This window comes from Acomys minous, assembly GCF_964271855.1.
Source record: "Acomys minous genome assembly, chromosome: 14".
In the NCBI taxonomy this organism is placed as follows: domain Eukaryota; kingdom Metazoa; phylum Chordata; class Mammalia; order Rodentia; family Muridae; genus Acomys; species Acomys minous.
The window spans coordinates 54,677,036-54,686,532 of NC_140496.1; positions in this window are offsets into that span (position 1 = coordinate 54,677,036).

Here is a 9,497-nt window from a genome sequence, read left to right on the forward strand (position 1 = left end):
ACTGCCCAGCTAAAGATAGTGAGTGAGGTAGTAGTTGGAGCCTCACGAGCACAACTGGCCGGGCCTCTGACCTCCCTGCTTCCCTCTTTCCTGCTAGTCTTCCCTCAAGAATGGTGAGGAAGGAAGTGAGCATCTCACCCCAAACTGGGAGACCCAGTATTAAAGTTTTAGTTTAGGTTTTGTTTTTTTGTTTGTTTGTTTGTTTGTTTGTTTTTTGCCATGCCTTCATATAAGAAATAAGTTTTTATAAATATTGACTTGAGGCTTAGGCTGTGGCTCAGCCTCAGGGAGCTTGCCCAGCAAGCACAAAGCCCTGGGTTTTCTCCCCAGCACTTCGTACACAGGTGGTGCAAGGCTGTCATCTAGGGCACTCAGGAGGTGGAGACAGGATAAGCAGAAGTTCAAGGTCATTCAAGCCAGGGTTCAACTTTGCACATTAGATTCCTTTTCCAAAAAGACCTGATCAGACTGAAGATGACTCAGCAATGTGAACTGTGTTGCAGAGCATGAAGGTGATACGTTTGTTCCCAGCCCACCAGAGCGCGCGCGCGCGCGCGCGCGCACACACACACACACACACACACACACACACACACACACACACACACACACACATCTGTCCTTGCTTGTCTTTCCATAGCTTCTCACCTGCCACTCACACAGCGAGGAAGTCGGGTTTTAAGCTGTCTTGCCATGTTCTCCTCTCACAGTCTTTTTTTTCCTCCTTCTTGCTAGGATTCTCCTTTCTGCTTCTTCTCCATCTGCCTTTCCCCCTTTGCTTGACCCTCCCCATCACTATCCGGTGCTATATAAGGTTTGGAGTTTGGGGTTAGGTGGAGGAGAAGCAGCGGAGAATCAGAACACATCTGGCTGGAAAAAGGCTGACCCACTGGGGCATGCTGCAGCCCCTAATGGTGTCCTCCTCCCTCAGAGGCACCAAGCCTCTGGCTTCTGAGACTGCAGCCATCCCCGGGCCTTCCTCAGTGGTTGTCAGCTGCTTACAGTGCTGCAGCCCCACTCCGTCCTGCATGTGTGCTACTCTTTGCCTACTGAGACCTATGTGCTGTGAGTACTTGCTTTTTTCACAAACAGAACCAACTGTAGAGAGCCAGGAATTCTGCCCACTTCCCTACACAACCCCCGCAACTAGCCACCTCCCCTCCCTCCGGCTTCTCACTACTTGAGGCCTCTGGTCCACAAGTGCCCCAGATAGCACACTATCATATGACTTGGGACACCCCAGGGAGGTGCAATTTAATCTTCAACCTGTTTCTCAAAGAAGAGTGCTTTTCCGGAGCACATTTTCTGGAGAGCACAGATGCTTTAGGTCTGCCCATGGCCTGTCTGTCCATTGACGTATTCCCTTCCTTGTCTTTAATAGCAGCCTTTCAATAAAGCTGTCCTATTTCGTCTAGTCTCACTAGAAACGTCTCCTTCATTATTCCTCTTGCCTAGTTGACCTCACATCACTCTTGTGTTTAGAATCCACTGTCTTGGGCACAGAAATGGCACCCACGGGCTTTGCCAGGCGCACGGCTCTTGCTTGTCTGTCATAATCTCAGAGTCCCTGGAACACCAGTACTCTCAAACCACCAAGTTCTCTGCTTGTGAAGGTGAATTCTGTCTCTGTTTCTGACACAAGCATTCCTCGAGGCCTAAGAGGATAATTCTTAGAGCATTTTAAATGACCACAAGGGCTCGGGAGAGAACTCAGTGGGTAGCGTGCTTGCTGTGCAAACCTGAACACCTGCATTTGGATCTCCCCTAACCCACATAAAAGCCAGACGCAGTGGCACACATGTCTGTAATCCCAGCATGCCTGCATGGAATGGGAAGCAGAAATGGAGATTCTCCAGGAGCCTGAAGGACCAGCTAGCCGGGCTGACGAAACAGCAGATGCCCTCTTTCAAACAAAGTGGAAGGCAGACCAGCACTCAAACACTGCCTCTGACCTCCGCATGTTTGCTGTGGGACTCATATTCATGAGAAGTAATCATGGCTGAATTTAGTTTTCTTGTGAATACAAAATGCCTAAAGGTCTTGCTTTCTGGGTTGACCTCAGTATACAATGTCAGTGGCACTCAAGGCCCTGGGGACAGCCAGCTAGCATGATGGTGATTTTCAAACCTAGTTGGTCAATTCCAACCTCACCCCATATGGTGAAACACACACACACACACACACACACACACACACACACACACACACACACACGTACGTTGTATGAAGAATTCTGCCCTATCCTATCCTATCCTAAATATGGTAGGGTTACTCCTTCACTTATTTATTTTTAAGTTTAAATACCAAGAAACGACACCTATCATGCCGGCGGATGCCAGAGTAGTGATGATCTGGGAGAGATATTAACTGATGGGAGGGCACTAACAGATATGGGTCACTGGTAATCTCCCTTGTATGTTATGTGTTTACTCTGTGATATTTTTAAAATAAGGCTTCTATGTGCTTTTCTGTATGTGTGTGTTAGATTAAAACCAAAAGGGCCCTCCTGCCCCTAGACAGAGTTTCTCTGTGTAGCTCTGGCTGTCCTGGACTAGGCTGGCCTCGAACTCACAGAGATCTGCCTGCCGCTGCCTCCCAAGTGCTGGCATTAAAGGTATAAACCACCACCACCGAGCCTGCTTGACTTCTAATGCTCCTCGTCTGACTATATCTGATTGTACTTGACAACTCCCCAAATCCCTTTCTAGATAAAGCGTTGTTAGTTGTTTGCAGTGACCTGGGATGAAAGGCCCTCAGCAGAAGAGATTTCCAATAGTTCTTGGATTCTACACTCAGATTTTCTCACAGCTTCCTCCTTCACTGGCTTGCCTAGCTTTAACTATACTCAAAAGCACCTGTCTGTGTTCAGGCCAGGCGACTGGTCACCACACTTCCACAAATCACTTTTAAAAACTATGTCTTTCTGAGATCAGGAAACTAAGAAAATGGGGGGGGGGGGGAGGAGGGAGTGGTACACAGAGAGTTCATGGCCAAGCTCGGAGCATTATGGGAAGTGCGGGGATGAAATGACGTAGCAATGTGGGGAGGCAGGGGCTCTCATGAAATCATAGCTTCCTAACAGGCAGGGAGGGTGCCAAGAAGTAGGGCTGGGAGCATTGTGTCAGGTAGCCATAGATGAATTTTCTCATTTTCCATTAGGCTGCTGTTTTGTGTATGTATATTTTGTTTTCCAAGATGGGTAATTGGAAGCTCCTGGCCTCTTAGGGTGCTGGGAGTAATAACAGGTGATTTATCACATTATTGTAACTCCCACCTTATGCTACCGACACCATCAGGAGAGGTGCTATGGGTTTAGGATTCACCCCGTCAGACTAATTTTCAGAAAACAACAGGAGTTCATTCAGAACCAGCTATGGCGGGCCCAACTCATCTCCTTTGTTGATTGGGTTTCTAGGCTGCAAGGTTTCAGCAGGGCAGATGTGAGCCCGGTAGAGACAAGGCGATTTGTAACTGGTTGAACAATCCCGTGCAAATGCTGATGACTAATGAATCTGTGTCAACTTAAAGAGCAGCCTCTAGGCATTTGCTGCAAGTCATATCAACGCTTTTATTAATGGCTTGGATGGGTTCACAGAACATGCTGATCAAATTTGCTGAAGGGGTTAGTGGCTACGTTGGACGACAGGACCGGGATTTAGAAAGATCTCAGCAGACTGCAGTGACATCCCAGATACTACGAGATGGGATTTAATGGGGATAAATGTAAAATCTTGCACTGTGCCCTCAAGAACTAGCTGTGTGTGTGTGTGTGTGTGTGTGTGTGTGTGTGTGTGTGTATAGTTTGGGAGTCACATGAATGCAGCTGAAGAAAGTATTTTTTCTAAGGCAGCCATGTGATTTGCTACTGTGAGCGAGGGACCTGTTGGCCAGAGCACACCTGAAGAGTGTGGCTCCTCCTGGCATTGCAAAGAGCAGTGGGACAAAGCGGCCCATGCTCCCAGTAGCAGGCCAGACCATGAAGGGTCCAAAACCATTTTGTAGGAGGAGCAACTTCTGAAGGATACTTACCTGGAGCCCAGAGGTGTCAAGGCCACACCACCCATGTTTCATTATCTACAGGCTGGTCAAGGGGAAGGCAGATTGCATGTGTCTAATGGTCTCAAAGTGATCAAACTCAAAACTGAGTGGGTGGGAGCTGCTGCTTCTACCCACATTATAAAACTCAGGAAACTTTCTAACAACTAAGAATGCAAGAATGCACAATGGTAAGGGTATATAGTCTTAGGAATCAGGCGTTGTTTAGTATCTCAAAAATGCCCCTTAGTAACAGCACTTTAGGTAAGTTTTCCCTTTTGTTTGCCATGAGACAGAATGCCGAGGCACCTAGCATATGGCTGGCTCCACGTTGGGACTCGACAGCTGATAGCTATTTTTATAATAGTTTTTGCTATAGTTGCTTAAGAGTTGAAGGAATGAACAAATAGAATGTTGACCAGATATGGGCCAGATATAAAGTAAGCCAAAATCTTAAAAGTGTTTTTAAAATTAACACCAAGTTGTAAATAAGCTCCGAGCTAATTGTCTTCTATATCTCCTTTTGAGCACAATTTAATACAGCATAGGAATATTATGAGATAATTCTATAATAAACATCAGAAAACATTTCAAGATATTGACGTGAGAAAATTATATAATTAATATCACAGGAACATTGAGAAGGGAGCAATTACTTCTAACTGGAAGATTAGGAAAGGCTTCTTGGAGAAAGTGGCATTTAAACTGGGCCTTAAAGGACAAGTGAGACTTTGATTGATGGGCATTGGGAGGGGCCAAGGCCTTCCAGGCTGGGGAATGGCTTAAACAAAGGCACAGAAGTAATTAGCAGAGATAATGGGCCTCCTTCCCAGGGCTTCTGATGCCCTTTTCCCACAGATGCCTTTATCCTTGTCGTTCCCAATGATGATGCATTAATAAGAAATGGCAGGAGACACTTAGCTTCTAGTGGGCCAGTGCCATTGTACACCTGTTGAGGTTATTTATTTATTGGGGGGTTATTATTCAAAATGATAGGATGCCTATAAGATGTGTTTTCAGAACTCTGAATGCTAAGGCAGGTGACCCTTTGACTCAGGGAGCATCAGTATAAGAAGTCAGGAGGTCTCTGGTCACATGGAAGCAAGCTTTCCCTACCTCCTCAGAGGAGCTATGTAGGGTTTGTGAAGGCCACTTATGGACGGATTAACCCTCCTGACGAGAAAGAGGTCTGAGGATGGGAGTCCACTGACATGAATGGCAGGCCCTCCACTGATGTTTTCATTCAGTCCCTGCACATTGGATAAGCCCAGAGAAAATGAGAGAGACTGGGCCCCTGGGAAGGGAGACCCAAGGATGGACAGAAAGGAACACCTATCCACTGACCTGTTCAGCTTCATTGCCATCTCACCTCAGGCAGAACAATGCTTGGAGCTGTGCTGGCCCAAATTGACCACAACTGGCCTATTGGGGACTGTGCTGGTTAGTGTTTTGTCAACTTGACGCAAGCCAGAGCCATCTGGGAAGAGGAACCTCAATTGAGAAAAATGCCCCACCAGATTGACCCGGGGTGCATTTTCTTAATTAATGATTGATGTGGGAGGAGTCAGATCATTGTGGGCTGTGCCCTCCATGGCTGGTGGTCCTGGTGTGAAAAGGAAGCAAGCCAGTAGGCAGCGAGCCTCATGGCCTCTGCTCCTGTTCCTGCCTCCAGATTCCTATCCCAAGTCCCTGCTGTGGCTTCCCTCAGTGACAAACTTCTGAGCTGAATGGTGAAATGAACGTTTTCCTCCCCAAGTCGCTTTGTTCGTAGTGTTTTACCACAGCAATAGGAACCTAAGTAAGGCAGTGCTAAGCGGGAAGGTTAGCGACGGTTCTAGAATCTCTATATTGATGGAATTTAGAGAGAAGAATTAGGTAAGAGGCTGCTATGAGCTGAATGTTGGTGTCCCCACTCATCTATTGAAACCTAATTACCCACTTCTGACACCAAGCTGCACGAGGAGGATCAGATTGGCAAGTGACTGGGATATATGTAGCTTATGGGGACATAGGATTAGAGTAGTTTATTTTAGTTTACTAGTAGATTGGTAGTAGTTTAGATTCTGCCCAGCATAGTGCTTGCAGCTTTAAAATACACTACAGTCTCATTGTATCAGTTACTGGCTTCCTAGGCCACACAGATAAGATAATTGCAAAATGATGATATTAGAACACCGTAAAATGGAACTCTCATGAATAAGATTAATACCCATCTGGCACCAGAGACACCCCACCCTGTGAAGACACAGGCTGTGTCCATGAACCCTGAAGCTGCCTTCAGCAGATGGCTATACTGTGACTTGATCTTGGATTTTTGAGCCTAGGAGAAATACATTTGTTGTTTATAAGTGGTCTTGACTAAGGCATTTTGTTACGGCAACTAAAAAAGGTTGGAGACAGAGAGGATGCTGGGGTGCTGTCTAAGAGCTGTTTTTGTCCATATCAGGTCTTCTTTTTTTGCATAGATTGTTTAACACAGATCAATAAACAAAACAATTCTTTAAACAAAAATACATTTTATATAGGCTTTCAAGAATGGCAGCTGTCGGTGTGAGTGGAAAAATTACTGCTAGAGATTTAAAAAAAAAACTTTAAGTCACTCATCATTGGCTGGACTATGTTTAACTTGGGGAAGTGAATTGATGCTAAGGAGTCTTCCTGGATCTTACAGCCTCAGCCTGGCATGTCATTCAGGCACAGGGAGCCAGTGTTCCTGCTGAAGAAAATGTTGAGTCCTCTCTGGAGACCTGGGGAACTTCAAAGGAGCTCAATCAGGAGACCAATTCAAGAGGAACTGGAACTCAAGGAGGCTAGGAGCCTAGGAGCGGTGGTGCCACTGCCTTGTCCAGCATTTATGGAACATCTAGTATTGCTTACTGTCATCATTGCCAGGTACGGAACACATACATGGATTAAGAGCCTGAGTTTCAGTTCATTAAGAGAACAATCCCAACTAAGTGACAGATTGAGGGGTTTCAGGACAAGAGGATAAGAATGCATCATTAAGAGTTTGTCTGGAGTTTGCCTGGGCACTTGCTCACCATAGTCAAGGCCAGAGTTTCAATCCCAAGTATTCCCCACCTTCCCCAAAAGAGTAACAATAACAGCCACCATATTTACTGAAGACTGTGTTTCAGGCTCACTACTAAACCCTTTCTACATGTTATCTTACTCTTTACAATAATCTAAGAGGTTGCTACTGACGAACTCATTTTATTGAACATTTGTGTGATTTATTTGAGGACCTCTGGCTAAGCTACAGAGCTTGGACAGCCACATTCCCAAGTTTCCCAGGGTGGGCTGAGAAATAGGGCAGGGCCATTATGGTGTGGGCTACAATTTAGTAGGTGGAATTGAGAGCTGACCTGTCCCTTCAGAATAATCGATCTTTCCTGCTTATATTAGCTCCCAGTAAATCAGTTAGAGTAAAGATGCTTTGTAGCCTGATGGGAACAGAGAGGGAGGGGGCTGGTGTTGGTGAGAAGATACAAGAAAAGCCAAGAATTAGCACCTCATGATTTTGTCAAGTAATGAACTTGACTATAGATCAGATTCATCCAGCACCTGGCGAGAATTAGGTGGTGCACCCGGTTGAGATAGGTGTCACCGTCCTTCTGAGCCTAGTCAAATTGGCACCATTCCATCTGAGAACGGGAGACTGCTGAGAGTTCTCTTGCCTTGGGCTTCCTCGCTATGGGGACTAACGTCATCAAAAGGCTAGCAAAAGTATGGGTCACCCAGACTGAATTTCAATGTCAAGTAAGTAATTGGTCATGACTCATTCTCCAGTGTCTTCTAGTTGAGATGTTTATTTAAAGACACAGTCCTCACCCTCTGAGATGATGGGAAGGTAGGGAGAAAGGAACTGGAATGAACCAGTCTTTGTGCCTTGGCTGAAAATCTTAAGAATCGAGACAAAAGGACCACCACATTAAACTAGAAAGAGCAGAGCAACAGCCTAGCCGCTTGACTCACTTCTCAGCTTTACCATCTCTGTGTTTCTATTTTTGGAGGATTTTTTTCCCTCTTCTTTCCCATCACTGGATGGCACTGACCATTTTTCCAGGCATCTCTGCTCAGAGACACTTGAGTGTGTGTCACAAGATCTGTGGTTCTGACGCAACAGCAGGTCACATGACCAAGGGCCAAAGTGTTCCAGGGATCTTGGCAAAGAAATGTCCGCCCATGACCGTTGGGGACAGAGCATTGTAGGCAACAGGTTTTGTCAACCCTTAGTGGTCACAAACAGAGAAAGTGTGTCTGTAGTGGCCATGCTGTTTCCAGAAATCCTGATGTCTAATGATCCAGGGGGTTCTAGGATGAGTTTGCTTTCATCTGATACCATTTCATTCTTCAAGAAGTTCTCTTTGTGTATAGCTAAATATAGCTTCAATATCTTGCCTTCGAAATGTGTCACATAGTTAACATATGTAACACAAAACAAAACAAAAACCACAATCCAGTCATCCATGCACTGAGCAGTGAAGCCATGATTCCAGTGTTTGGTTCTAGAACATATGGTCATAGCACAGTTATCAGTCGGCTGCATCTCTAAGAGGCTTCTTGGAAATTCGCTTCACCAGACTAGAAGACAGAATGGTGACTTGGAAGTGTGTCTGTCTTAGATTGGGTTATGTTGCTGCGATTAAAACAAAAAACAAAAAACAAAAAACAAAATCTCTGGCCAAAAGCAACTTGGGGAGGAAAAAGGTTCACATGGCTTCCGGGTTATATAGTTCATCATCAGTGAACGCGGAGGCAGGAGCCTGGAGGCGGGAACGGGAGCAGAAACCATGTAGGAAGACAGCTTACTGGCTTGCTCTTTTTATTTTTTATTTTTCTTTTTTTTTTTAATTGGACACTTTTTTCCTGTGAAAATGGTTTTCAATTTTTTTAGTTATTTTCTTTCTTTTTTTAACAACAAAACACAACAAAAATAAAATATAATAAGATAAAACAAACAAATAATAAACCCATCATATTGAAGCTAAGCAAAGCAAACAAACAGAAGGAAAAGAATTCCAAGAGAAGGCACAAGAATTAGTTGGTCTCACACTCAGGAGTCCCATAAAAATACTAAACTGAAAGCTATAATGTGTACCTGGAGCAGACACATGTTAGTCCTGTGCTGCGTCAGTCTCTGTGAGGTCAAATGAGCTTTGTTCAGTTGATCTAGAGGGCTGTGTTCTCCTAGTCTCCTGCATCCCACCTGGCTCTTATATTCTTTCAGCCTTCTCTGTGGGGTTCCCTGGGGGAAGGGGTGAGGGGTGAGCTCTATGTTCCAAGGTCAGTCGGGGGGGGGGTCTGTCTGTCTGTTTCTCTCTCTCTCTCTCTCTCTCTCTCTCTCTCTCTCTCTCTCTCTCTCTCTCTCTCTCTGTGTGTGTGTGTGTGTGTGTGTGTGTGTGTGTGTGGTCTGTGAGTCTCTGTATTTGTTACCATTGTTTCAGGAAGAAGCTTCTGTG